The sequence below is a fragment of the Lampetra fluviatilis genome, chromosome 21 (genome assembly GCF_964198595.1).
Source record: "Lampetra fluviatilis chromosome 21, kcLamFluv1.1, whole genome shotgun sequence".
Lineage (NCBI taxonomy): Eukaryota > Metazoa > Chordata > Hyperoartia > Petromyzontiformes > Petromyzontidae > Lampetra > Lampetra fluviatilis.
This window is the reverse complement of record NC_136295.1, coordinates 5,457,927-5,483,055: the sequence shown is the minus strand read 5'-3', so window position 1 is coordinate 5,483,055 and position 25,129 is coordinate 5,457,927. Positions and strand designations below refer to the sequence as shown.

Sequence of the window (25,129 nt, the reverse complement as noted above, 5' to 3'; positions counted from 1 at the left end):
TAGAGGTTATCAAAAGTGGCTCAATGGGTAATCTATTGACCAATGATGCACATTGCAATTCATAAAGCATCTGTGAACGATGTGGTGATAAGAAATGAATGCAGGAGCTTTTTGTCACTCCACTGCTGGATAAAGGCCTCCTCATGCTGCCATGGTCATTGGGGTTTGTCAAAGATAACCACAATGGGTAGTATTTGGTGAACTGAGCAAAATATGTACCATGCCGTAAACCCGAGATTGAACCAGGGACCTTTAGATCTTCAGTCTAACGCTCTCCCAACTGAGCTATTTCGGCTTCCTCCTGCCGCATTGGTTTAGTTGCCATGTTATTGGCGTCCCAGTTTGATAGAGGTTATCAAAAGTGGCTCAATGGGTAATCTATTGACCAATGATGCACATTGCAATTCATAAAGCATCTGTGAACGATGTGGTGATAAGAAATGAATGCAGGAGCTTTTTGTCACTCCACTGCTGGAAAAAGGCCTCCTCATGCTGCCCTGGTCATTGGGGTTTGTCAAAGACAACCACAATGGGTAGTATTTGGTGAACTGAGCAAAAATAATAGCCATGCCGAAACCCAGGATTGAACCAGGAACCTTTAGATCTTCAGTCTAACGCTCTCCCAACTGCGCTATTTCGGCTTCCTACTGCAGCATTGGTTTAGTTGCCATGTTATTGACGTCGCACTTTGATAGAGGTTATCAAAAGTTGCTCAATGGGTAATCTATTGACCAATGATGCACATTGCAATTCATAAAGCATCTGTGAACGATGCGGTGATAAGAAATGAATGCAGGAGCTTTTTGTCACTCTACTGCTGGATAAAGGCCTCCTCATGCTGCACTGGTCATTGGGGTTTGTCAAAGTTAACCACAATGGGTAGTTCCACTTGGTGAACTGAGCAAAAATATGCACCATGCCGAAACCCGGGATTGAACCAGGGACCTTTAGATCTTCAGTCTAACGCTCTCCCAACTGAGCTATTTCGGCTCCCTCCTGCAGCATTGGTTAAGTTTCCATGTTATTGACGTCCCAGTTTGATAGAGGTTATCAAAAGTGGCTCAATGGGTAATCTATTGACCAATGATGCACATTGCAATTCATAATGCATTTGTGCACAATGTGGTGATAATAAATACATATGGGAGCTTTTTGTCACTCCACTGCTGGATAAAGGCCTCCTCATGCTGCACTGGTCATTGGGGTTTGTCAAAGATAACCAGAATGGGTAGTACTTGGTGAACTGAGCAAAAATATGTACCATGCAGAAACCCGAGATTGAACCAGGGACCTTTAGATCTTCAGTCTAACGCTCTCCCAACTGAGCTATTTCGGCTTCCTGCAGCATTGGTTTAGTTGCCATGTTATTGACGTCGCAGTTTGATAGAGGTTATCAAAAGTGGCTCAATGGGTTATCTATTGACCAATGATGCCCATTGCAATTCATAAAGCATCTGTGAACGATGTGGTGATAAGAAATTAATGCAGGAGTTTTTGTCACTCCACTGCTGGATAAAGGCCTCATCATGCTGCACTGGTCATTGGGGTTTGTCAAAGATAACCACAATGGGTAGTACTTGGTGAACTGAGCAAAAATATGTACCATGCCGAAACCCGGGATTGAACCAGGGACCTTTAGATCTTCAGTCTAACGCTCTCCCAACTGAGCTATTTCGGCTTCCTGCAGCATTGGTTTAGTTGCCATGTTATTGACGTCCCAGTTTGATAGAGGTTATCTAAAGTGGCTCAATGGGTAATCTATTGACCAATGATGCACATTGCAATTCATAATGCATTTGTGCACAATGTGGTGATAAGAAATTAATGCAAGAGTTTTTGTCACTCCACTGCTGGATAAAGGCCTCCTCATGCTGCACTGGTCATTGGGGTTTGTCAAAGACAACCACAATGGGGAGTATTTGGTGAACTGAGCAAACATATGTATCATGCCGAAACCCGGGATTGAACCAGGGACCTTTAGATCTTCAGTCTAACGCTCTCCCAACTGAGCTATTTCGGCTTCCTTCTGCCGCATTGGTTTAGTTGCCATGTTATTGACGTCCCAGTTTGATAGAGGTTATCAAAAGCGGCTCAATGGGTAATCTATTGACCAATGATGCACATTGCAATTCATAAAGCATCTGTGAACGATGTGGTGATAAGAAATGAATGCAGGAGCTTTTTGACACTCCACTGCTGGAAAAAGGCCTCCTCATGCTGCCCTGGTCATTGGGGTTTGTCAAAGACAACCACAATGGGGAGTATTTGGTGAACTGAGCAAAAATATGTACCATGCCGAAACCCGGGACCTTTAGATCTTCAGTCTAACGCTCTCCCAACTGAGCTATTTCGACTTCCTCCTGCAGCTTTGGTTAAGTTGCCATGTTATTGACGTACCAGTTTCATAGAGGTTATCAAAAGGGGCTCAATGGGTAATCTATTGACCAATGATGCACATTGCAATTCATAAAGCATCTGTGAACGATGTGGTGATAAGAAATGAATGCAGGAGCTTTTTGTCACTCCACTGCTGGAAAAAGGCCTCCTCATGCTGCCCTGGTCATTGGGGTTTGTCAAAGACAACCACAATGGGGAGTATTTGGTGAACTGAGCAAACATATGTATCACGCCGAAACCCGGGATTGAACCAGGGACCTTTAGATCTTCAGTCTAACGCTCTCCCAACTGAGCTATTTCGGCTTCCTTCTGCCGCATTGGTTTAGTTGCCATGTTATTGACGTCCCAGTTTGATAGAGGTTATCAAAAGTGGCTCAATGGGTAATCTATTGACCAATGATGCACATTGCAATTCATAAAGCATCTGTGAACGATGTGGTGATAAGAAATGAATGCAGGAGCTTTTTGTCACTCCACTGCTGGATAAAGGCCTCCTCATGCTGCCCTGGTCATAGGGGTTTGTCAAAGATAACCACAATGGGTAGTATTTGGTGAACTGAGCAAAATATGTACCATGCCGACACCCGGGATTGAACCAGGGACCTTTAGATCTTCAGTCTAACGCTCTCCCAACTGAGCTATTTCGGCGTCCTCCTGCCGCATTGGTTTAGTTGCCATGTTATTGACGTCCCAGTTTGATAGAGGTTATCAAAAGTGGCTCAATGGGTAATCTATTGACCAATGATGCACATTGCAATTCATAAAGCATCTGTGAACGATGTGGTGATAAGAAATGAATGCAGGAGCTTTTTGTCACTCCACTGCTGGATAAAGGCCTCCTCATGCTGCACTGGTCATTGGGGTTTGTCAAAGTTAACCACAATGGGTAGTTCCACTTGGTGAACTGAGCAAAAATATGCACCATGCCGAAACCCGGGATTGAACCAGGTACCTTTAGATCTTCAGTCTAACGCTCTCCCAACTGAGCTATTTCGGCTTCCTGCAGCACTGGTTTAGTTGCCATGTTATTGACGTCCCAGTTTGATAGAGGATATCAAAAGTGGCTCAATGGGTAATCTATTGACCAATGATGCACATTGCAATTCATAATGCATTTGTGCACAATGTGGTGATAAGAAATTAATGCAAGAGTTTTTGTCACTCCACTGCTGGATGAAGGCCTCCTCATGCTGCACTGGTCATTGGGGTTTGTCAAAGTTAACCACAATGGGTAGTACCACATGGTGAACTGAGCAAAAATATGTACCATGCCGAAACCTGGGATTGAACCAGGGACCTTTAGATCTTCAGTCTAACGCTCTCCCAACTGAGCGATTTCGGCTTCCTCCTGCAGCATTGGTTTAGTTGCCATGTTATTGACGTCCCAGTTTGATAGAGGTTATCAAAAGTGGCTCAATGGGTAATCTATTGACCAATGATGCACATTGCAATTCATAATGCATTTGTGCACAATGTGGTGATAAGAAATACATATGGGAGCTTTTTGTCACTCCACTGCTGGATAAAGGCCTCCTCGTGCTGCACTGGTCATTGGGGTTTGTCAAAGTTAACCACAATGGGTAGTACCACATGGTGAACTGAGCAAAAATATGTACCATGCCGAAACCTGGGATTGAACCAGGGACCTTTAGATCTTCAGTCTAACGCTCTCCCAACTGAGCTATTTCGTCTTCCTTCTGCCGCATTGGTTTAGTTGCCATGTTATTGGCGTCCCAGTTTGATAGAGGTTATCAAAAGTGGCTCAATGGGTAATCTATTGACCAATGATGCACATTGCAATTCATAAAGCATCTGTGAACGATGTGGTGATAAGAAATGAATGCAGGAGCTTTTTGTCACTCCACTGCTGGAAAAAGGCCTCCTCATGCTGCCCTGGTCATTGGGGTTTGTCAAAGACAACCACAATGGGGAGTATTTGGTGAACTGAGCAAACATATGTATCATGCCGAAACCCGGGATTGAACCAGGGACCTTTAGATCTTCAGTCTAACGCTCTCCCAATTGAGCTATTTCGGCTTCCTTCTGCCGCATTGGTTTAGTTGCCATGTTATTGACGTCCCAGTTTGATAGAGGTTATCAAAAGCGGCTCAATGGGTAATCTATTGACCAATGATGCACATTGCAATTCATAAAGCATCTGTGAACGATGTGGTGATAAGAAATGAATGCAGGAGCTTTTTGTCACTCCACTGCTGGAAAATGGCCTCCTCATGCTGCCATGGTCATTGGGGTTTGTCAAAGATAACCACAATGGGTAGTATTTGGTGAACTGAGCAAAATATGTACCATGCCGTAAACCCGAGATTGAACCAGGGACCTTTAGATCTTCAGTCTAACGCTCTCCCAACTGAGCTATTTCGGCTTCCTCCTGCCGCATTGGTTTAGTTGCCATGTTATTGGCGTCCCAGTTTGATAGAGGTTATCAAAAGTGGCTCAATGGGTAATCTATTGACCAATGATGCACATTGCAATTCATAAAGCATCTGTGAACGATGTGGTGATAAGAAATGAATGCAGGAGCTTTTTGTCACTCCACTGCTGGAAAAAGGCCTCCTCATGCTGCCCTGGTCATTGGGGTTTGTCAAAGACAACCACAATGGGTAGTATTTGGTGAACTGAGCAAAAATAGTAGCCATGCCGAAACCCAGGATTGAATCAGGAACCTTTAGATCTTCAGTCTAACGCTCTCCCAACTGCGCTATTTCGGCTTCCTACTGCAGCATTGGTTTAGTTGCCATGTTATTGACGTCGCACTTTGATAGAGGTTATCAAAAGTGGCTCAATGGGTAATCTATTGACCAATGATGCACATTGCAATTCATAAAGCATCTGTGAACGATGCGGTGATAAGAAATGAATGCAGGAGCTTTTTGTCACTCTACTGCTGGATAAAGGCCTCCTCATGCTGCACTGGCCATTGGGGTTTGTCAAAGATAACCACAATGGGTAGTATTTGGTGAACTGAGCAAAAATATGTACCATGCCGAAACCCGGGATTGAACCAGGAACCTTTAGATCTTCAGTCTAACGCTCTCCCAACTGAGCTATTTCGGCGTCCTCCTGCCGCATTGGTTTAGTTGCCATGTTATTGACGTGCCAGTTTGATAGAGGTTATCAAAAGTGGCTCAATGGGTAATCTATTGACCAATGATGCACATTGCAATTCATAAAGCATCTGTGAACGATGTGGTGATAAGAAATGAATGCAGGATCTTTTTGTCACTCCACTGCTGGATAAAGGCCTCCTCATGCTGCACTGGTCTTTGGGGTTTGTCAAAGTTAACCACAATGGGTAGTTCCACTTGGTGAACTGAGCAAAAATATGCACCATGCCGAAACCCGGGATTGAACCAGGGACCGTTAGATCTTCAGTCTAACGCTCTCCCAACTGAGCTATTTCGGCTTCCTCCTGCAGCATTGGTTAAGTTTCCATGTTATTGACGTCCCAGTTTGATAGAGGTTATCAAAAGTGGCTCAATGGGTAATCTATTGACCAATGATGCACATTGCAATTCATAATGCATTTGTGCACAATGTGGTGATAATAAATACATATGGGAGCTTTTTGTCACTCCACTGCTGGATAAAGGCCTCCTCATGCTGCACTGGTCATTGGGGTTTGTCAAAGATAACCAGAATGGGTAGTACTTGGTGAACTGAGCAAAAATATGTACCATGCAGAAACCCGAGATTGAACCAGGGACCTTTAGATCTTCAGTCTAACGCTCTCCCAACTGAGCTATTTCGGCTTCCTGCAGCATTGGTTTAGTTGCCATGTTATTGACGTCGCAGTTTGATAGAGGTTATCAAAAGTGGCTCAATGGGTTATCTATTGACCAATGATGCCCATTGCAATTCATAAAGCATCTGTGAACGATGTGGTGATAAGAAATTAATGCAGGAGTTTTTGTCACTCCACTGCTGGATAAAGGCCTCATCATGCTGCACTGGTCATTGGGGTTTGTCAAAGATAACCACAATGGGTAGTACTTGGTGAACTGAGCAAAAATATGTACCATGCCGAAACCCGGGATTGAACCAGGGACCTTTAGATCTTCAGTCTAACGCTCTCCCAACTGAGCTATTTCGGCTTCCTGCAGCATTGGTTTAGTTGCCATGTTATTGACGTCCCAGTTTGATAGAGGTTATCAAAAGTGGCTCAATGGGTAATCTATTGACCAATGATGCACATTGCAATTCATAATGCATTTGTGCACAATGTGGTGATAAGAAATTAATGCAAGAGTTTTTGTCACTCCACTGCTGGATAAAGGCCTCCTCATGCTGCACTGGTCATTGGGGTTTGTCAAAGTTAACATCAATGGGTAGTACCACTTGGTGAACTGAGCAAAAACATGTACCATGCCGAACCCCTGGATTGAACCAGGGACCTTTAGATCTTCAGTCTAACGCTCTCCCAACTGAGCTATTTCGGCTCCCTCCTGCAGCATTGGTTTAGTTGCCATGTTATTGACGTCCCAGTTTGATAGCGGTTATCAAAAGTGTCTCAATGGGTAATCTATTGACCAATGATGCACATTGCAATTCATAATGCATTTGTGCACAATGTGGTGATAAGAAATACATGCGGGAGCTTTTTGTCACTCCACTGCTGGATAAAGGCCTCCTCGTGTTGCACTGGTCATTGGGGTTTGTCAAAGTTAACCACAATGGGTAGTACCACATGGTGAACTGAGCAAAAATATGTACCATGCCGAAACCTGGGATTGAACCAGGGACCTTTAGATCTTCAGTCTAACGCTCTCCCAACTGAGCGATTTCGGCTTCCTCCTGCAGCATTGGTTTAGTTGCCATGTTATTGACGTCCCAGTTTGATAGAGGTTATCAAAAGTGGCTCAATGGGTAATCTATTGACCAATGATGCACATGGCAATTCATAAAGCATCTGTGAACGATGCGGTGATAAGAAATGAATGCAGGAGCTTTTTGTCACTCTACTGCTGGATAAAGGCCTCCTCATGCTGCACTGGCCATTGGGGTTTGTCAAAGACAACCACAATGGGGAGTATTTGGTGAACTGAGCAAACATATGTATCATGCCGAAACCCGGGATTGAACCAGGGACCTTTAGATCTTCAGTCTAACGCTCTCCCAACTGAGCTATTTCGGCTTCCTTCTGCCGCATTGGTTTAGTTGCCATGTTATTGACGTCCCAGTTTGATAGAGGTTATCAAAAGCGGCTCAATGGGTAATCTATTGACCAATGATGCACATTGCAATTCATAAAGCATCTGTGAACGATGTGGTGATAAGAAATGAATGCAGGAGCTTTTTGTCACTCCACTGCTGGAAAATGGCCTCCTCATGCTGCCATGGTCATTGGGGTTTGTCAAAGATAACCACAATGGGTAGTATTTGGTGAACTGAGCAAAATATGTACCATGCCGAAACCCGAGATTGAACCAGGGACCTTTAGATCTTCATTCTAACATTCTCCCAACTGAGCTATTTCGGCTTCCTCCTGCCGCATTGGTTTAGTTGCCATGTTATTGGCGTCCCAGTTTGATAGAGGTTATCAAAAGTGGCTCAATGGGTAATCTATTGACCAATGATGCACATTGCAATTCATAAAGCATCTGTGAACGATGTGGTGATAAGAAATGAATGCAGGAGCTTTTTGTCACTCCACTGCTGGAAAAAGGCCTCCTCATGCTGCCCTGGTCATTGGGGTTTGTCAAAGACAACCACAATGGGTAGTATTTGGTGAACTGAGCAAAAATAATAACCATGCCGAAACCCAGGATTGAACCAGGAACCTTTAGATCTTCAGTCTAACGCTCTCCCAACTGCGCTATTTCGGCTTCCTTCTGCAGCATTGGTTTAGTTGCCATGTTATTGACGTCGCAGTTTGATAGAGGTTATCAAAAGTGGCTCAATGGGTAATCTATTGACCAATGATGCACATTGCAATTCATAAAGCATCTGTGAACGATGCGGTGATAAGAAATGAATGCAGGAGCTTTTTGTCACTCTACTGCTGGATAAAGGCCTCCTCATGCTGCACTGGCCATTGGGGTTTGTCAAAGATAACCACAATGGGTAGTATTTGGTGAACTGAGCAAAAATATGTACCATGCCGAAACCCGGGAATGAACCAGGGACCTTTAGATCTTCAGTCTAACGCTCTCCCAACTGAGCTATTTCGGCGTCCTCCTGCCGCATTGGTTTAGTTGCCATGGTATTGACGTCCCAGTTTGATAGAGGTTATCAAAAGTGGCTCAATGGGTAATCTATTGACCAATGATGCACATTGCAATTCATAAAGCATCTGTGAACGATGTGGTGATAAGAAATGAATGCATGAGCTTTTTGTCACTCCACTGCTGGATAAAGGCCTCCTCATGCTGCACTGGTCATTGGGGTTTGTCAAAGTTAACCACAATGGGTAGTTCCACTTGGTGAACTGAGCAAAAATATGCACCATGCCGAAACCCGGGATTGAACCAGGGACCTTTAGATCTTCAGTCTAACGCTCTCCCAACTGAGCTATTTCGGCTTCCTCCTGCAGCATTGGTTAAGTTTCCATGTTATTGACGTCCCAGTTTGATAGAGGTTATCAAAAGTGGCTCAATGGATAATCTATTGACCAATGATTCACATTGCAATGTATAATGCGTTTGTGCACAATGTGGTGATAAGAAATACATACGGGAGCTTTTTGTCACTCCACTGTTGGATAAAGGCCTCCTCATGCTGCCCTGGTCATTGGGGTTTATCAAAGATAACCACAATGGGTAGTACCACTTGGTGAACTGAGCAAAAATATATACCATGCCGAAACCCGGGATTGACATAGGGACCTTTAAATCTTCAGTCTCACGCTCTCCCAACTGAGCTATTTCGGCTTCCTCCTGCAGCATTGGTTTAGTTGCCATGTTATTGACGTCCCAGTTTGATAGAGGTTATCAAAAGTGGCTCAATGGGTAATCTATTGACCAATGATGCACATTGCAATTCATAAAGCATCTGTGAACGATGTGGTGATAAGAAATGAATGCAGGAGCTTTTTGTCACTCCACTGCTGGATAAAGGCCTCCTCATGCTGCACTGGTCATTGGGGTTTGTCAAAGTTAACCACAATGGGTAGTTCCACTTGGTGAACTGAGCAAAAATATGCACCATGCCGAAACCCAGGATTGAACCAGGGACCTTTGGATCTTCAGTCTAACGCTCTCCCAACTGAGCTATTTCGGCTTCCTCCTGCAGCATTGGTTAAGTTTCCATGTTATTGACGTCCCAGTTTGATAGAGGTTATCAAAAGTGGCTCAATGGGTAATCTATTGACCAATGATTCACATTGCAATGTATAATGCGTTTGTGCACAATGTGGTGATAAGAAATACATACGGGAGCTTTTTGTCACTCCACTGCTGGATAAAGGCCTCCTCATGCTGCCCTGGTCATTGGGGTTTATCAAAGATAACCACAATGGGTAGTACCACTTGGTGAACTGAGCAAAAATATGTACCATGCCGAAACCCGGGATTGACATAGGGACCTTTAAATCTTCAGTCTCACGCTCTCCCAACTGAGCTATTTCGGCTTCCTCCTGCAGCATTGGTTTAGTTGCCATGTTATTGACGTCCCAGTTTGATAGAGGTTATCAAAAGTGGCTCAATGGGTAATCTATTGACCAATGATGCACATTGCAATTCATAAAGCATCTGTGAACGATGTGGTGATAAGAAATGAATGCAGGAGCTTTTTGTCACTCCACTGCTGGAAAAAGGCCTCCTCATGCTGCACTGGCCATTGGGGTTTGTCAAATATAACCACAATGGGTAGTATTTGGTGAACTGAGCAAAAATATGTACCATGCCGAAACCCGGGATTGATCCAGGGACCATTTAGATCTTCAGTCTAACGCTCTCCCAACTGAGCTATTTCGGCGTCCTCCTGCCGCATTGGTTTAGTTGCCATGTTATTGACGTCCCAGTTTGATAGAGGTTATCAAAAGTGGCTCAGTGGGTAATCTATTGACCAATGATGCACATTGCAATTCATAAAGCATCTGTGAACGATGTGGTGATAAGAAATGAATGCAGGAGCTTTTTGTCACTCCACTGCTGGATAAAGGCCTCCTCATGCTGCACTGGTCATTGGGGTTTGTCAAAGTTAACCACAATGGGTAGTTCCACTTGGTGAACTGAGCAAAAATATGCACCATGCCGAAACCCGGGATTGAACCAGGGACCTTTAGATCTTCAGTCTAACGCTCTCCCAACTGAGCTATTTCGGCTTCCTCCTGCAGCATTGGTTAAGTTTCCATGTTATTGACGTCCCAGTTTGATAGAGGTTATCAAAAGTGGCTCAATGGGTAATCTATTGACCAATGATTCACATTGCAATGTATAATGCGTTTGTGCACAATGTGGTGATAAGAAATACATACGGGAGCTTTTTGTCACTCCACTGCTGGATAAAGGCCTCCTCATGCTGCCCTGGTCATTGGGGTTTATCAAAGATAACCACAATGGGTAGTACCACTTGGTGAACTGAGCAAAAATATGTACCATGCCGAAACCCGGGATTGACATAGGGACTTTTAAATCTTCAGTCTCACGCTCTCCCAACTGAGCTATTTCGGCTTCCTCCTGCAGCATTGGTTTAGTTGCCATGTTATTGACGTCCCAGTTTGATAGAGGTTATCAAAAGTGGCTCAATGGGTAATCTATTGACCAATGATGCACATTGCAATTCATAAAGCATCTGTGAACGATGTGGTGATAAGAAATGAATGCAGGAGCTTTTTGTCACTCCACTGCTGGAAAAAGGCCTCCTCATGCTGCCCTGGTCATTGGGGTTTGTCAAAGATAACCACAATGGGTAGGATTTGGTGAACTGAGCAAAAATAATAACCATGCCGAAACCCGGGACCTTTAGATCTTCAGTCTAACGCTCTCCCAACTGAGCTATTTCGGCATCCTCCTGCCGCATTGGTTTAGTTGCCATGTTATTGACGTCCCAGTTTGATAGAGGTTATCAAAAGTGGCTCAATGGGTAATCTATTGACCAATGATGCACATTGCAATTCATAAAGCATCTGTGAACGATGTGGTGATAAGAAATGAATGCAGGAGCTTTTCGTCACTCCACTGCTGGAAAAAGGCCTCCTCATGCTGCCCTGGTCATTGGGGTTTGTCAAAGACAACCACAATGGGGAGTATTTGGTGAACTGAGCAAAAATATGTACCATGCCGAAACCCGCGATTGAACCAGGGACCTTTAGATCTTCAGTCTAACGCTCTCCCAACTGAGCTATTTCGGCTTCCTCCTGCCGCATTGGTTTAGTTGCCATGTTATTGACGTCCCAGTTTGATAGAGGTTATCAAAAGTGGCTCAATGGGTAATCTATTGACCAATGATGCACATTGCAATTCATAAAGCATCTGTGAACGATGTGGTGATAAGAAATGAATGCAGGAGCTTTTTGTCACTCCACTGCTGGAAAAAGGCCTCCTCATGCTGCCCTGGTCATTGGGGTTTGTCAAAGATAACCACAATGGGTAGTATTTGGTGAACTGAGCAAAATATGTACCATGCCGTAACCCGGGATTGAACCAGGGACCTTTAGATCTTCAGTCTAACGTTCTCCCAACTTAGCTATTTCGGCTTCCTCCTGCCACAGTGGTTTAGTTGCCATGTTATTGACGTCCCAGTTTGATAGAGGTTATCAAAAGTGGCTCAATGGGTAATCTATTGACCAATGATGCACATTGCAATTCATAAAGCATCTGTGAACGATGTGGTGATAAGAAATGAATGCAGGAGCTTTTTGTCACTCCACTGCTGGAAAAAGGCCTCCTCATGCTGCCCTGGTCATTGGGGTTTGTCAAAGACAACCACAATGGGGAGTATTTGGTGAACTGAGCAAAATATGTACCATGCCAAAACCCGGGATTGAACCAGGGACCTTTCGATCTTCAGTCTAACGCTCTCCCAACTGACTTATTTCAACTTTCTCCATTGCAGCATTGGTTTAGTTGCCATGTTATTGACGTCCCAGTTTGATGGAGGTTATCAAAAGTGGCTCAATGGGTAATCTATTGACCAATGATGCACATTGCAATTCATAAAGCATCTGTGAACGATGTAGTGATAAGAAATGAATGCAGGAGCTTTTTGTCACTCCACTGCTGGAAAAAGGCCTCCTCATGCTGCCCTGGTCATTGGGGTTTGTCAAAGACAACCACAATGGGGAGTATTTGGTGAACTGAGCAAAAATATGTACCATGCCGAAATCCGGGATTGAACCAGGGACCTTTAGATCTTCAGTCTAACGCTCTCCCAACTGAGCTATTTCGGCTTCCTCCTGCCCTATTGGTTTAGTTGCCATGTTATTGAAGTCCCAGTTTGATAGAGGTTATCAAAAGTGGCTCAATGGGTAATCTATTGACCAATGATGCACATTGCAATTCATAAAGCATCTGTGAACGATGTGGTGATAAGAAATGAATGCAGGAGCTTTTCGTCACTCCACTGCTGGAAAAAGGCCTCCTCATGCTGCCCTGGTCATTGGGGTTTGTCAAAGACAACCACAATGGGAAGTATTTGGTGAACTGAGCAAAAATTTGTACCATGCCGAAACCCGGGATTGAACCAGGGACCTTTAGATCTTCAGTCTAACGCTCTCCCAACTGAGCTATTTCGGCTTCCTCCTGCCGCATTGGTTTAGTTGCCATGTTATTGACGTCCCAGTTTGATAGAGGTTATCAAAAGTGGTTCAATGGGTAATCTATTGACCAATGATGCACATTGCAATTCATAAAGCATCTGTGAACGATGTGGTGATAATAAATTAATGCAGGAGCTTTCTGTCACTCCACTGCTGGAAAAAGGCCTCCTCATGCTGCCCTGGTCATTGGGGTTTGTCAAAGTTAACCACAATGGGTAGTACTTGGTGAACTGAGCAAAAATATGTACCATGCTGAAACCCGGGAATAAACCAGGGACCATTTAAATCTTCAGTCTAACGCTCTCCCAACTGAGCTATTTCGGCTTCCTCCTGCCGCATTGGTTTAGTTGCCATGTTATTGACGTCCCAGTTTGATAGAGGTTATCAAAAGTGGTTCAATGGGTAATCTATTGACCAATGATGCACATTGCAATTCATAAAGCATCTGTGAACGATGTGGTGATAAGAAATGAATGCAGGAGCTTTCTGTCACTCCACTGCTGGAAAAAGGCCTCCTCATGCTGCCCTGGTCATTGGGGTTTGTCAAAGTTAACCACAATGGGTAGTACTTGGTGAACTGAGCAAAAATATGTACCATGCCGAGACCCGGGAATAAACCAGGGACCTTTAGATCTTCAGTCTAACGCTCTCCCAACTGAGCTATTTCGGCTTCCTCATGCAGCATTGGTTTAGTTGCCATGTTATTGACGTCCCTGTTTGATAGAGGTTATCAAAAGTGGCTCAATGGGTAATCTATTGACCAATGATGCACATTGCAATTCATAAAGCATCTGTGAACGATGTGGTGATAAGAAATGAATGCAGGAGCTTTTTGTCACTCCACTGCTGGAAAAAGGCCTCCTCATGCTGCCCTGGTCATTGGGGTTTGTCAAAGACAACCACAATGGGGAGTATTTGGTGAACTGAGCAAAAATATGTACCATGCCGAAACCGGGATTGAACCAAGGACCTTTAGATCTTCAATCTAACGCTCTCCCAACTGAGCTATTTCGGCTTCCTCCTGCAGCCTTTGTTTAGTTGCCATGTTATTGACGTCCCAGTTTGATAGGGGTTATCAAAAGTGGCTCAATGGGTAATCTATTGACCAAAGATGCACATTGCAATTCATAATGCATTTGTGCATAATGTGTTGATAAGAAATACATACGGGAGCTTTTCGTCACTCCACTGCTGGATAAAGGCCTCCTCATGCTGCCCTGGTCATTGGGGTTTGTCAAAGATAACCACAATGGGTAGTATTTGGTGAACTGAGCAAAATACGTACCATGCCGAAACCCGGGATTGAACCAGGGACCTTTAGATCTTCAGTCTAACGCTCTCCCAACTGAGCTATTTCGGCTTCCTCATGCTGCATTGGTTTAGTTGCCATGTTATTGACGTCCCAGTTTGATAGAGGTTATCAAAAGTGGCTCAATGGGTAATCTATTGACCAATGATGCACATTGCAATTCATAAAGCATCTGTGAACGATGTGGTGATAAGAAATGAATGCAGGAGCTTTTTGTCACTCCACTGCTGGAAAAAGGCCTCCTCATGCTGCCCTGGTCATTGGGGTTTGTCAAAGACAACCACAATGGGGAGAATTTGGTGAACTGAGCAAAAATATGTACCATGCCGAAACCCGGGATTGAACCAGGGACCTTTAGATCTTCAGTCTAACGCTCTCCCAACTGAGCTATTTCGGCTTCCTCCTGCCGCATTGGTTTAGTTGCCATGTTATTGACGTCCCAGTTTGATAGAGGTTATCAAAAGTGGCTCAATGGGTAATCTATTGACCAATGATGCACATTGCAATTCATAAAGCATCTGTGAACGATGTGGTGATAAGAAATGAATGCAGGAGCTTTTTGTCACTCCACTGCTGGAAAAAGGCCTCCTCATGCTGCCCTGGTCATTGGGGTTTGTCAAAGACAACCACAATGGGGAGTATTTGGTGAACTGAGCAAAAATATGTACCATGCCGAAACCCGGGATTGAACCAGGGACCTTTAGATCTTCAGTCTAACGCTCTCCCAACTGAGCTATTTCGGCTTCCTCCTGCCGCATTGGTTTAGTTGCCATGTTATTGACGTCCCAGTTTGATAGAGGTTATCAAAAGTGGCTAAATGGGTAATCTATTGACCAATGATGCACATTGCAATTCATAAAGCATCTGTGAACGATGTGGTGATAAGAAATGAATGCAGGAGCTTTTTGTCACTCCACTGCTGGATAAAGGCCTCCTCATGCTGCCCTGGTCATTGGGGTTTGTCAAAGATAACCACAATGGGTAGTATTTGGTGAACTGAGCAAAATATGTACCATGCTGACACCCGGGATTGAACCAGGGACCTTTAGATCTTCAGTCTAACGCTCTCCCAACTGAGCTATTTTGGCTTCCTCCTGCCGCATTGGTTTAGTTGCCATGTTATTGACGTCCCAGTTTGATAGAGGTTATCAAAAGTGGCTCAATGGGTAATCTATTGACCAATGATGCACATTGCAATTCATAAAGCATCTGTGAACGATGTGGTGATTAGAAATGAATGCAGGAAATTTTTGTCACTCCACTGCTGGAAAAAGGCCTCCTCATGCTGCCCTGGTCATTGGGGTTTGTCAAAGATAACCACAATGGGTAGTATTTGGTGAACTGAGCAAAATATGTACCATGCCGAAACCCGGGATTGAACCAGGGACCTTTAGATTTTCAGTCTAACGCTCTCCCAACTGAGCTATTTCGGCTTCCTCCTGCCGCATTGGTTTAGTTGCCATGTTATTGACGTCCCAGTTTGATAGAGGTTATCAAAAGTGGCTCAATGGGTAATCTATTGACCAATGATGCACATTGCAATTCATAAAGCATCTGTGAACGATGTGGTGATAAGAAATGAATGCAGGAGCTTTTTGTCACTCCACTGCTGGAAAAAGGCCTCCTCATGCTGCCCTGGTCATTGGGGTTTGTCAAAGACAACCACAATGGGGAGTATTTGGTGAACTGAGCAAAAATATGTACCATGCCGAAACCCGGGATTGAACCAGGGACCTTTAGATCTTCAGTCTAACACTCTCCCAACTGAGCTATTTCGGCTTCCTCCTGCAGCTTTGGTTAAGTTGCCATGTTATTGACGTCCCAGTTTGATAGAGGTTATCAAAAGTGGCTAAATGGGTAATCTATTGACCAATGATGCACATTGCAATTCATAAAGCATCTCTGAACGATGTGGTGATGAGAAATGAATGCAGGAGCTTTTTGTCACTCCACTGCTGGATAAAGGCCTCCTCATGCTCCTCATGCTGCACTGGTCATTGGGGTTTGTCAAAGTTAACCACAATGGGTAGTTCCACTTGGTGAACTGAGCAAAAATATGCACCATGCCGAAACCCGGGATTGAACCAGGGACCTTTAGATCTTCAGTCTAACGCTCTCCCAACTGAGCTACTTCGGCTTCCTCCTGCAGCATTGGTTAAGTTTCCATGTTATTGACGTCCCAGTTTGATAGAGGTTATCAAAAGTGGCTCAATGGGTAATCTATTGACCAATGATTCACATTGCAATGTATAATGCGTTTGTGCACAATGTGGTGATAAGAAATACATACGGGAGCTTTTTGTCACTCCACTGCTGGATAAAGGCCTCCTCATGCTGCCCTGGTCATTGGGGTTTGTCAAAGATAACCACAATGGGTAGTACCACTTGGTGAACTGAGCAAAAATATGTACCATGCCGAAACCCGGGATTGACATAGGGACCTTTAAATCTTCAGTCTCACGCTCTCCCAACTGAGCTATTTCGGCTTCCTCCTGCAGCATTGGTTTAGTTGCCATGTTATTGACGTCCCAGTTTGATAGAGGTTATCAAAAGTGGCTCAATGGGTAATCTATTGACCAATGATGCACATTGCAATTCATAAAGCATCTGTGAACGATGTGGTGATAAGAAATGAATGCAGGAGCTTTTTATCACTCCACTGCTGGAAAAAGGCCTCCTCATGCTGCCCTGGTCATTGGGGTTTGTCAAAGACAACCACAATGGGGAGAATTTGGTGAACTGAGCAAAAATATGTACCATGCCGAAACCCGGGATTGAACCAGGGACCTTTAGATCTTCAGTCTAACGCTCTCCCAACTGAGCTATTTCGGCTTCCTCCGGCAGCATTGGTTTAGTTGCCATGTTATTGACGTCCCAGTTTGATAGAGGTTATCAAAAGTGGCTCAATGGGTAATCTATTGACCAATGATGCACATTGCAATTCCTAAAGCATCTGTGAACGATGTGGTGATAAGAAATGAATGCAGGAGCTTTTTATCACTCCACTGCTGGAAAAAGGCCTCCTCATGCTGCCCTGGTCATTGGGGTTTGTCAAAGACAACCACAATGGGTAGTATTTGGTGAACTGAGCAAAAATAATAACCATGCCGAAACCCGGGACCTTTAGATCTTCAGTCTAACGCTCTCCCAACTGAGCTATTTCGGCTTCCTCCTGCAGCTTTGGTTAAGTTGCCATGTTATTGACGTCCCAGTTTGATAGAGGTTATCAAAAGTGGCTCAATGGGTAATCTATTGACCAATGATTCACATTGCAATGTATAATGCGTTTGTGCACAATGTGGTGATAAGAAATACATACGGGAGCTTTTTGTCACTCCACTGCTGGAAAAAGGCCTCCTCATGCTGCCCTGGTCATTGGGGTTTGTCAAAGACAACCACAATGGGGAGAATTTGGTGAACTGAGCAAAAATATGTACCATGCCGAAACCCGGGATTGAACCAGGGACCTTTAGATCTTCAGTCTAACGCTCTCCCAACTGAGCTATTTCGGCTTCCTCCTGCCGCATTGGTTTAGTTGCCATATTATTGACGTCCCAGTTTGATAGAGGTTATCAAAAGTGGCTCAATTAGTAATCTATTGACCAATGATGCACATTGCAAATCATAATGCATCTGTGAACGATGTGGTGATAAGAAATGAATGCAGGAGCTTTTTGTCACTCCACTGCTGGAAAAAGGCCTCCTCATGCTGCCCTGGTCATTGGGGTTTGTCAAAGACAACCACAATGGGGAGTATTTGGTGAACTGAGCAAAAATATGTACCATGCCAAAACCCGGGATTGAACCAGGGACCCTTAGATCTTCAGTCTAACACTCTCCCAACTGAGCTATTTCGGCTTCCTCCTGCAGCTTTGGTTAAGTTGCCATGTTATTGACGTCCCAGTTTGATAGAGGTTATCAAAAGTGGCTCAATGGGTAATCTATTGACCAATGATGCACATTGCAATTCATAAAGCATCTGTGAACGATGTGGTGATAAGAAATGAATGCAGGAGCTTTTTGTCACTCCACTGCTGGATAAAGGCCTCCTCATGCTCCACTGGTCATTGGGGTTTGTCAAAGACAACCACAATGGGTAGTTCCACTTGGTGAACTGAGCAAAAATATGCATCATGCCGAAACCCGGGATTGAACCAGGGACCTTTAGATCTTCAGTCTAACGCTCTCCCAACTGAGCTATTTCGGCTTCCTACTGCAGCATTGGTTAAGTTTCCATGTTATTGATGTCCCAGTTTGATAGAGGTTATCAAAAGTGGCTCAATGGGTAATCTATTGACCAATGATTCACATTGCAATGTATAATGCGTTTGTGCACAATGTGGTGATAAGAAATACATACGGTAGCTTTTTGTCACTCCACTGCTGGATAAAGGCCTCCTCATGCTGCCCTGGTCATTGGGGTTTGTCAAAGATAACCACAATGGGTAGTATTTGGTGAACTGAGCAAAAATAATAACCATGCCGAAATCCGGGACCTTTAGATCTTCAGTCTAACGCTCTCCCAACTGAGCTATTTCGGCTTCCTCCTGCAGCTTTGGTTAAGTTGCCATGTTATTGATGTACCAGTTTCATAGAGGTTATCAAAAGTGGCTCAATGGGTAATCTATTGAGCAATGATGCACATTGCAATTCATGAAGCATCTGTGAACGATGTGGTGATAAGAAATGAATGCAGGAGCTTTTTGTCACTCCACTGCTGGATAAAGTCCTCCTCATGTTGCCCTGGTAATTGGGGTTTGTCAAAGTTAACCACAATGGGTAGTAGCACTTGGTGAACTGAGCAAAAAAACGTACCATGCCGAAACCCGGGATTGAACCAGGGACCTTTACATTTTCAGTCTAACGCTCTCCCAACTGAGCTATTTCGGCTTCCTCCTGCAGCATTGGTTAAGTTTCCATGTTATTGACGTCCCAGTTTGATAGAGGTTATCAAAAGTGGCTCAATGGGTAATCTATTGACCAATGATTCACATTGCAATGTATAATGCGTTTGTGCACAATGTGGTGATAAGAAATACATACGGGAGCTTTTTGTCACTCCACTGCTGGAAAAAGGCCTCCTCATGCTGCCCTGGTCATTGGGGTTTGTCAAAGACAACCACAATGGGGAGAATTTGGTGAACTGAGCAAAAATATGTACCATGCCGAAACCCGGGATTGAACCAGGGACCTTTAGATCTTCAGTCTAACGCTCTCCCAACTGAGCTATTTCGGCTTCCTCCTGCCGCATTGGTTTAGTTGCCATGTTATTGACGTCCCAGTTTGATAGAGGTTATCAAAAGTGGCTCAATGGGTAATCTATTGACCAATGATGCACATTGCAATTCATAAAGCATCTGTGAACGATGTGGTGATAAGAAATGAATGCAGGAGCTTTTTGTCACTCCACTGCTGGAAAAAGGCCTCCTCATGCTGCCCTGGTCATTGGGGTTTGTCAAAGACAACCACAATGGGGAGTATTTGGTGAACTGAGCAAAAATATGTACCATGCCGAAACCCGGGATTGAACCAGGGACCTTTAGATCTTCAGTCTAACGCTCTCCCAACTGAGCTATTTCGGCTTCCTCCTGCAGCATTGGTTAAGTTTCCATGTTATTGACGTCCCAGTTTGATAGAGGTTATCAAAAGTGGCTCAATGGGTAATCTATTGACCAATGATTCACATTGCAATGTATAATGCGTTTGTGCACAATGTGGTGATAAGAAATACATACGGGAGCTTTTTGTCACTCCACTGCTGGATAAAGGCCTCCTCATGCTGCCCTGGTCATTGGGGTTTGTCAAAGATAACCACAATGGGTAGTACCACTTGGTGAACTGAGCAAAAATATGTACCATGCCGAAACCCGGGATTGACATAGGGACCTTTAAATCTTCAGTCTCACGCTCTCCCAACTGAGCTATTTCGGCTTCCTCCTGCAGCATTGGTTTAGTTGCCATGTTATTGACGTCCCAGTTTGATAGAGGTTATCAAAAGTGGCTCAATGGGTAATCTATTGACCAATGATGCACATTGCAATTCATAAAGCATCTGTGAACGATGTGGTGATAAGAAATGAATGCAGGAGCTTTTTATCACTCCACTGCTGGAAAAAGGCCTCCTCATGCTGCCCTGGTCATTGGGGTTTGTCAAAGACAACCACAATGGGTAGTATTTGGTGAACTGAGCAAAAATAATAACCATGCCGAAACCCGGGACCTTTAGATCTTCAGTCTAACGCTCTCCCAACTGAGCTATTTCGGCTTCCTCCTGCAGCGTTGGTTAAGTTGCCATGTTATTGACGTCCCAGTTTGATAGAGGTTATCAAAAGTGGCTCAATGGGTAATCTATTGACCAATGATTCACATTGCAATGTATAATGCGTTTGTGCACAATGTGGTGATAAGAAATACATACGGGAGCTTTTTGTCACTCCACTGCTGGAAAAAGGCCTCCTCATGCTGCCCTGGTCATTGGGGTTTGTCAAAGACAACCACAATGGGGAGAATTTGGTGAACTGAGCAAAAATATGTACCATGCCGAAACCCGGGATTGAACCAGGGACCTTTAGATCTTCAGTCTAACGCTCTCCCAACTGAGCTATTTCGGCTTCCTCCTGCCGCATTGGTTTAGTTGCCATATTATTGACGTCCCAGTTTGATAGAGGTTATCAAAAGTGGCTCAATTAGTAATCTATTGACCAATGATGCACATTGCAAATCATAATGCATCTGTGAACGATGTGGTGATAAGAAATGAATGCAGGAGCTTTTTGTCACTCCACTGCTGGAAAAAGGCCTCCTCATGCTGCCCTGGTCATTGGGGTTTGTCAAAGACAACCACAATGGGGAGTATTTGGTGAACTGAGCAAAAATATGTACCATGCCAAAACCCGGGATTGAACCAGGGACCCTTAGATCTTCAGTCTAACACTCTCCCAACTGAGCTATTTCGGCTTCCTCCTGCAGCTTTGGTTAAGTTGCCATGTTATTGACGTCCCAGTTTGATAGAGGTTATCAAAAGTGGCTCAATGGGTAATCTATTGACCAATGATGCACATTGCAATTCATAAAGCATCTGTGAACGATGTGGTGATAAGAAATGAATGCAGGAGCTTTTTGTCACTCCACTGCTGGATAAAGGCCTCCTCATGCTCCACTGGTCATTGGGGTTTGTCAAAGACAACCACAATGGGTAGTTCCACTTGGTGAACTGAGCAAAAATATGCATCATGCCGAAACCCGGGATTGAACCAGGGACCTTTAGATCTTCAGTCTAACGCTCTCCCAACTGAGCTATTTCGGCTTCCTACTGCAGCATTGGTTAAGTTTCCATGTTATTGATGTCCCAGTTTGATAGAGGTTATCAAAAGTGGCTCAATGGGTAATCTATTGACCAATGATTCACATTGCAATGTATAATGCGTTTGTGCACAATGTGGTGATAAGAAATACATACGGTAGCTTTTTGTCACTCCACTGCTGGATAAAGGCCTCCTCATGCTGCCCTGGTCATTGGGGTTTGTCAAAGATAACCACAATGGGTAGTATTTGGTGAACTGAGCAAAAATAATAACCATGCCGAAATCCGGGACCTTTAGATCTTCAGTCTAACGCTCTCCCAACTGAGCTATTTCGGCTTCCTCCTGCAGCTTTGGTTAAGTTGCCATGTTATTGATGTACCAGTTTCATAGAGGTTATCAAAAGTGGCTCAATGGGTAATCTATTGAGCAATGATGCACATTGCAATTCATGAAGCATCTGTGAACGATGTGGTGATAAGAAATGAATGCAGGAGCTTTTTGTCACTCCACTGCTGGATAAAGTCCTCCTCATGTTGCCCTGGTAATTGGGGTTTGTCAAAGTTAACCACAATGGGTAGTAGCACTTGGTGAACTGAGCAAAAAAACGTACCATGCCGAAACCCGGGATTGAACCAGGGACCTTTACATTTTCAGTCTAACGCTCTCCCAACTGAGCTATTTCGGCTTCCTCCTGCAGCATTGGTTAAGTTTCCATGTTATTGACGTCCCAGTTTGATAGAGGTTATCAAAAGTGGCTCAATGGGTAATCTATTGACCAATGATTCACATTGCAATGTATAATGCGTTTGTGCACAATGTGGTGATAAGAAATACATACGGGAGCTTTTTGTCACTCCACTGCTGGAAAAAGGCCTCCTCATGCTGCCCTGGTCATTGGGGTTTGTCAAAGACAACCACAATGGGGAGAATTTGGTGAACTGAGCAAAAATATGTACCATGCCGAAACCCGGGATTGAACCAGGGACCTTTAGATCTTCAGTCTAACGCTCTCCCAACTGAGCTATTTCGGCTTCCTCCTGCCGCATTGGTTTAGTTGCCATGTTATTGACGTCCCAGTTTGATAGAGGTTATCAAAAGTGGCTCAATGGGTAATCTATTGACCAATGATGCACATTGCAATTCATAAAGCATCTGTGAACGATGTGGTGATAAGAAATGAATGCAGGAGCTTTTTGTCACTCCACTGCTGGAAAAAGGCCTCCTCATGCTGCCCTGGTCATTGGGGTTTGTCAAAGACAACCACAATGGGGAGTATTTGGTGAACTGAGCAAAAATATGTACCATGCCGAAACCCGGGATTGAACCAGGGACCTTTAGATCTTCAGTCTAACGCTCTCCCAACTGAGCTATTTCGGCTTCCTCCTGCAGCATTGGTTAAGTTTCCATGTTATTGACGTCCCAGTTTGATAGAGGTTATCAAAAGTGGCTCAATGGGTAATCTATTGACCAATGATTCACATTGCAATGTATAATGCGTTTGTGCACAATGTGGTGATAAGAAATACATACGGGAGCTTTTTGTCACTCCACTGCTGGATAAAGGCCTCCTCATGCTGCCCTGGTCATTGGGGTTTGTCAAAGATAACCACAATGGGTAGTACCACTTGGTGAACTGAGCAAAAATATGTACCATGCCGAAACCCGGGATTGACATAGGGACCTTTAAATCTTCAGTCTCACGCTCTCCCAACTGAGCTATTTCGGCTTCCTCCTGCAGCATTGGTTTAGTTGCCATGTTATTGACGTCCCAGTTTGATAGAGGTTATCAAAAGTGGCTCAATGGGTAATCTATTGACCAATGATGCACATTGCAATTCATAAAGCATCTGTGAACGATGTGGTGATAAGAAATGAATGCAGGAGCTTTTTATCACTCCACTGCTGGAAAAAGGCCTCCTCATGCTGCCCTGGTCATTGGGGTTTGTCAAAGACAACCACAATGGGTAGTATTTGGTGAACTGAGCAAAAATAATAACCATGCCGAAACCCGGGACCTTTAGATCTTCAGTCTAACGCTCTCCCAACTGAGCTATTTCGGCTTCCTCCTGCAGCGTTGGTTAAGTTGCCATGTTATTGACGTCCCAGTTTGATAGAGGTTATCAAAAGTGGCTCAATGGGTAATCTATTGACCAATGATTCACATTGCAATGTATAATGCGTTTGTGCACAATGTGGTGATAAGAAATACATACGGGAGCTTTTTGTCACTCCACTGCTGGAAAAAGGCCTCCTCATGCTGCCCTGGTCATTGGGGTTTGTCAAAGACAACCACAATGGGGAGAATTTGGTGAACTGAGCAAAAATATGTACCATGCCGAAACCCGGGATTGAACCAGGGACCTTTAGATCTTCAGTCTAACGCTCTCCCAACTGAGCTATTTCGGCTTCCTCCTGCCGCATTGGTTTAGTTGCCATGTTATTGACGTCCCAGTTTGATAGAGGTTATCAAAAGTGGCTCAATGGGTAATCTATTGACCAATGATGCACATTGCAATTCATAAAGCATCTGTGAACGATGTGGTGATAAGAAATGAATGCAGGAGCTTTTTGTCACTCCACTGCTGGAAAAAGGCCTCCTCATGCTGCCCTGGTCATTGGGGTTTGTCAAAGATAACCACAATGGGTAGTATTTGGTGAACTGAGCAAAAATATGTACCATGCCAAAACCCGGGATTGAACCAGGGACCTTTAGATCTTCAGTCTAACGCTCTCCCAACTGAGCTATTTCGGCTTCCTCCTGCAGCATTGGTTTAGTTGCCATGTTATTGACGTCCAAGTTTGATAGAGGTTATCAAAAGTGGCTCAATGGGTAATCTATTGACCAATGATGCACATTGCAATTCATAAAGCATCTGTGCACGATGTGGTGATAAGAAAACACGTTCCTTCGGAGTGGGCAGGTAGGAACTTGGTTGGACAGCGCATTCGTGCGATCCGTGTCACGCGGCGCAAGCTGCGTGGGGCGGCGCGTCACGTGGTGCTGAGCCCACCCGCAGCGCTCTATGAAATACAAATCAAGGGCGTGGATATGCACGCCAGACAGACAAATCATCCCTGGTGGGCAGTGTAGAACTGTTGTTCCTACGTGTATAAATACAGGAGCTTATTGTCACTCCACTGCTGGATAAGGGTCTCATGCTACACTAGTTGTTTGGCTTGATCAAAGTTATTTGCCGTTAACAATAATGCTCAATTGCAGTTTATAATGCATTTGTGCACTATTTGGTGATAAGAAATGAATATACAAAACCGTTGTATTACTCCACTGCTGGATAACGGCTTCATGCGACACTAGTTATTGAGGTTGACCCAAGTTATTCAAATAGTTGCCATGCTATTTAAGTGCCAGTTAGAATAGAGAGCGTAAAAAGAGGCTCACAT

The 25,129-nt window shown here is 44.2% G+C and overlaps 39 non-coding genes across 39 annotated transcripts; all 39 read right to left on the bottom strand.

Moving 5' to 3' along the window:
- Window positions 1-917: 917 nt before the first annotated feature.
- Window positions 918-990, bottom strand: TRNAF-GAA (transfer RNA phenylalanine (anticodon GAA)). The gene has a single exon. It is a non-coding gene; the product is annotated as a tRNA-Phe (tRNA).
- Window positions 991-1,605: 615 nt separating this feature from the next.
- Window positions 1,606-1,678, bottom strand: TRNAF-GAA (transfer RNA phenylalanine (anticodon GAA)). The gene has a single exon. It is a non-coding gene; the product is annotated as a tRNA-Phe (tRNA).
- Window positions 1,679-1,947: 269 nt separating this feature from the next.
- Window positions 1,948-2,020, bottom strand: TRNAF-GAA (transfer RNA phenylalanine (anticodon GAA)). The gene has a single exon. It is a non-coding gene; the product is annotated as a tRNA-Phe (tRNA).
- A 607-nt stretch (window positions 2,021-2,627) lies between these two features.
- Window positions 2,628-2,700, bottom strand: TRNAF-GAA (transfer RNA phenylalanine (anticodon GAA)). The gene has a single exon. It is a non-coding gene; the product is annotated as a tRNA-Phe (tRNA).
- A 272-nt stretch (window positions 2,701-2,972) lies between these two features.
- Window positions 2,973-3,045, bottom strand: TRNAF-GAA (transfer RNA phenylalanine (anticodon GAA)). The gene has a single exon. It is a non-coding gene; the product is annotated as a tRNA-Phe (tRNA).
- Window positions 3,046-3,321: 276 nt separating this feature from the next.
- On the bottom strand, window positions 3,322-3,394 carry TRNAF-GAA (transfer RNA phenylalanine (anticodon GAA)). Its single transcript has one exon. It is a non-coding gene; the product is annotated as a tRNA-Phe (tRNA).
- A 272-nt stretch (window positions 3,395-3,666) lies between these two features.
- Window positions 3,667-3,739, bottom strand: TRNAF-GAA (transfer RNA phenylalanine (anticodon GAA)). Its single transcript has one exon. It is a non-coding gene; the product is annotated as a tRNA-Phe (tRNA).
- Window positions 3,740-4,361: 622 nt separating this feature from the next.
- Window positions 4,362-4,434, bottom strand: TRNAF-GAA (transfer RNA phenylalanine (anticodon GAA)). Its single transcript has one exon. It is a non-coding gene; the product is annotated as a tRNA-Phe (tRNA).
- Window positions 4,435-5,399: 965 nt separating this feature from the next.
- Window positions 5,400-5,472, bottom strand: TRNAF-GAA (transfer RNA phenylalanine (anticodon GAA)). Its single transcript has one exon. It is a non-coding gene; the product is annotated as a tRNA-Phe (tRNA).
- Window positions 5,473-5,748: 276 nt separating this feature from the next.
- TRNAF-GAA (transfer RNA phenylalanine (anticodon GAA)) lies at window positions 5,749-5,821 on the bottom strand. Its single transcript has one exon. It is a non-coding gene; the product is annotated as a tRNA-Phe (tRNA).
- Window positions 5,822-6,436: 615 nt separating this feature from the next.
- TRNAF-GAA (transfer RNA phenylalanine (anticodon GAA)) lies at window positions 6,437-6,509 on the bottom strand. The gene has a single exon. It is a non-coding gene; the product is annotated as a tRNA-Phe (tRNA).
- Window positions 6,510-7,130: 621 nt separating this feature from the next.
- TRNAF-GAA (transfer RNA phenylalanine (anticodon GAA)) lies at window positions 7,131-7,203 on the bottom strand. Its single transcript has one exon. It is a non-coding gene; the product is annotated as a tRNA-Phe (tRNA).
- A 273-nt stretch (window positions 7,204-7,476) lies between these two features.
- Window positions 7,477-7,549, bottom strand: TRNAF-GAA (transfer RNA phenylalanine (anticodon GAA)). Its single transcript has one exon. It is a non-coding gene; the product is annotated as a tRNA-Phe (tRNA).
- Window positions 7,550-8,513: 964 nt separating this feature from the next.
- TRNAF-GAA (transfer RNA phenylalanine (anticodon GAA)) lies at window positions 8,514-8,586 on the bottom strand. Its single transcript has one exon. It is a non-coding gene; the product is annotated as a tRNA-Phe (tRNA).
- Window positions 8,587-8,862: 276 nt separating this feature from the next.
- TRNAF-GAA (transfer RNA phenylalanine (anticodon GAA)) lies at window positions 8,863-8,935 on the bottom strand. The gene has a single exon. It is a non-coding gene; the product is annotated as a tRNA-Phe (tRNA).
- Window positions 8,936-10,605: 1,670 nt separating this feature from the next.
- TRNAF-GAA (transfer RNA phenylalanine (anticodon GAA)) lies at window positions 10,606-10,678 on the bottom strand. The gene has a single exon. It is a non-coding gene; the product is annotated as a tRNA-Phe (tRNA).
- A 1,994-nt stretch (window positions 10,679-12,672) lies between these two features.
- Window positions 12,673-12,745, bottom strand: TRNAF-GAA (transfer RNA phenylalanine (anticodon GAA)). Its single transcript has one exon. It is a non-coding gene; the product is annotated as a tRNA-Phe (tRNA).
- A 273-nt stretch (window positions 12,746-13,018) lies between these two features.
- TRNAF-GAA (transfer RNA phenylalanine (anticodon GAA)) lies at window positions 13,019-13,091 on the bottom strand. The gene has a single exon. It is a non-coding gene; the product is annotated as a tRNA-Phe (tRNA).
- Window positions 13,092-14,401: 1,310 nt separating this feature from the next.
- On the bottom strand, window positions 14,402-14,474 carry TRNAF-GAA (transfer RNA phenylalanine (anticodon GAA)). Its single transcript has one exon. It is a non-coding gene; the product is annotated as a tRNA-Phe (tRNA).
- A 273-nt stretch (window positions 14,475-14,747) lies between these two features.
- TRNAF-GAA (transfer RNA phenylalanine (anticodon GAA)) lies at window positions 14,748-14,820 on the bottom strand. Its single transcript has one exon. It is a non-coding gene; the product is annotated as a tRNA-Phe (tRNA).
- A 273-nt stretch (window positions 14,821-15,093) lies between these two features.
- Window positions 15,094-15,166, bottom strand: TRNAF-GAA (transfer RNA phenylalanine (anticodon GAA)). The gene has a single exon. It is a non-coding gene; the product is annotated as a tRNA-Phe (tRNA).
- Window positions 15,167-15,783: 617 nt separating this feature from the next.
- Window positions 15,784-15,856, bottom strand: TRNAF-GAA (transfer RNA phenylalanine (anticodon GAA)). Its single transcript has one exon. It is a non-coding gene; the product is annotated as a tRNA-Phe (tRNA).
- A 273-nt stretch (window positions 15,857-16,129) lies between these two features.
- On the bottom strand, window positions 16,130-16,202 carry TRNAF-GAA (transfer RNA phenylalanine (anticodon GAA)). Its single transcript has one exon. It is a non-coding gene; the product is annotated as a tRNA-Phe (tRNA).
- Window positions 16,203-16,487: 285 nt separating this feature from the next.
- TRNAF-GAA (transfer RNA phenylalanine (anticodon GAA)) lies at window positions 16,488-16,560 on the bottom strand. Its single transcript has one exon. It is a non-coding gene; the product is annotated as a tRNA-Phe (tRNA).
- Window positions 16,561-17,182: 622 nt separating this feature from the next.
- On the bottom strand, window positions 17,183-17,255 carry TRNAF-GAA (transfer RNA phenylalanine (anticodon GAA)). The gene has a single exon. It is a non-coding gene; the product is annotated as a tRNA-Phe (tRNA).
- Window positions 17,256-17,862: 607 nt separating this feature from the next.
- TRNAF-GAA (transfer RNA phenylalanine (anticodon GAA)) lies at window positions 17,863-17,935 on the bottom strand. The gene has a single exon. It is a non-coding gene; the product is annotated as a tRNA-Phe (tRNA).
- A 273-nt stretch (window positions 17,936-18,208) lies between these two features.
- Window positions 18,209-18,281, bottom strand: TRNAF-GAA (transfer RNA phenylalanine (anticodon GAA)). The gene has a single exon. It is a non-coding gene; the product is annotated as a tRNA-Phe (tRNA).
- Window positions 18,282-18,557: 276 nt separating this feature from the next.
- TRNAF-GAA (transfer RNA phenylalanine (anticodon GAA)) lies at window positions 18,558-18,630 on the bottom strand. Its single transcript has one exon. It is a non-coding gene; the product is annotated as a tRNA-Phe (tRNA).
- Window positions 18,631-19,240: 610 nt separating this feature from the next.
- Window positions 19,241-19,313, bottom strand: TRNAF-GAA (transfer RNA phenylalanine (anticodon GAA)). The gene has a single exon. It is a non-coding gene; the product is annotated as a tRNA-Phe (tRNA).
- Window positions 19,314-19,586: 273 nt separating this feature from the next.
- TRNAF-GAA (transfer RNA phenylalanine (anticodon GAA)) lies at window positions 19,587-19,659 on the bottom strand. Its single transcript has one exon. It is a non-coding gene; the product is annotated as a tRNA-Phe (tRNA).
- Window positions 19,660-19,932: 273 nt separating this feature from the next.
- Window positions 19,933-20,005, bottom strand: TRNAF-GAA (transfer RNA phenylalanine (anticodon GAA)). Its single transcript has one exon. It is a non-coding gene; the product is annotated as a tRNA-Phe (tRNA).
- A 956-nt stretch (window positions 20,006-20,961) lies between these two features.
- Window positions 20,962-21,034, bottom strand: TRNAF-GAA (transfer RNA phenylalanine (anticodon GAA)). Its single transcript has one exon. It is a non-coding gene; the product is annotated as a tRNA-Phe (tRNA).
- Window positions 21,035-21,307: 273 nt separating this feature from the next.
- TRNAF-GAA (transfer RNA phenylalanine (anticodon GAA)) lies at window positions 21,308-21,380 on the bottom strand. The gene has a single exon. It is a non-coding gene; the product is annotated as a tRNA-Phe (tRNA).
- A 276-nt stretch (window positions 21,381-21,656) lies between these two features.
- On the bottom strand, window positions 21,657-21,729 carry TRNAF-GAA (transfer RNA phenylalanine (anticodon GAA)). Its single transcript has one exon. It is a non-coding gene; the product is annotated as a tRNA-Phe (tRNA).
- A 610-nt stretch (window positions 21,730-22,339) lies between these two features.
- TRNAF-GAA (transfer RNA phenylalanine (anticodon GAA)) lies at window positions 22,340-22,412 on the bottom strand. Its single transcript has one exon. It is a non-coding gene; the product is annotated as a tRNA-Phe (tRNA).
- Window positions 22,413-22,685: 273 nt separating this feature from the next.
- Window positions 22,686-22,758, bottom strand: TRNAF-GAA (transfer RNA phenylalanine (anticodon GAA)). The gene has a single exon. It is a non-coding gene; the product is annotated as a tRNA-Phe (tRNA).
- A 273-nt stretch (window positions 22,759-23,031) lies between these two features.
- Window positions 23,032-23,104, bottom strand: TRNAF-GAA (transfer RNA phenylalanine (anticodon GAA)). Its single transcript has one exon. It is a non-coding gene; the product is annotated as a tRNA-Phe (tRNA).
- A 956-nt stretch (window positions 23,105-24,060) lies between these two features.
- TRNAF-GAA (transfer RNA phenylalanine (anticodon GAA)) lies at window positions 24,061-24,133 on the bottom strand. Its single transcript has one exon. It is a non-coding gene; the product is annotated as a tRNA-Phe (tRNA).
- A 273-nt stretch (window positions 24,134-24,406) lies between these two features.
- TRNAF-GAA (transfer RNA phenylalanine (anticodon GAA)) lies at window positions 24,407-24,479 on the bottom strand. The gene has a single exon. It is a non-coding gene; the product is annotated as a tRNA-Phe (tRNA).
- Between the last annotated feature and the right edge of the window lie 650 nt (window positions 24,480-25,129).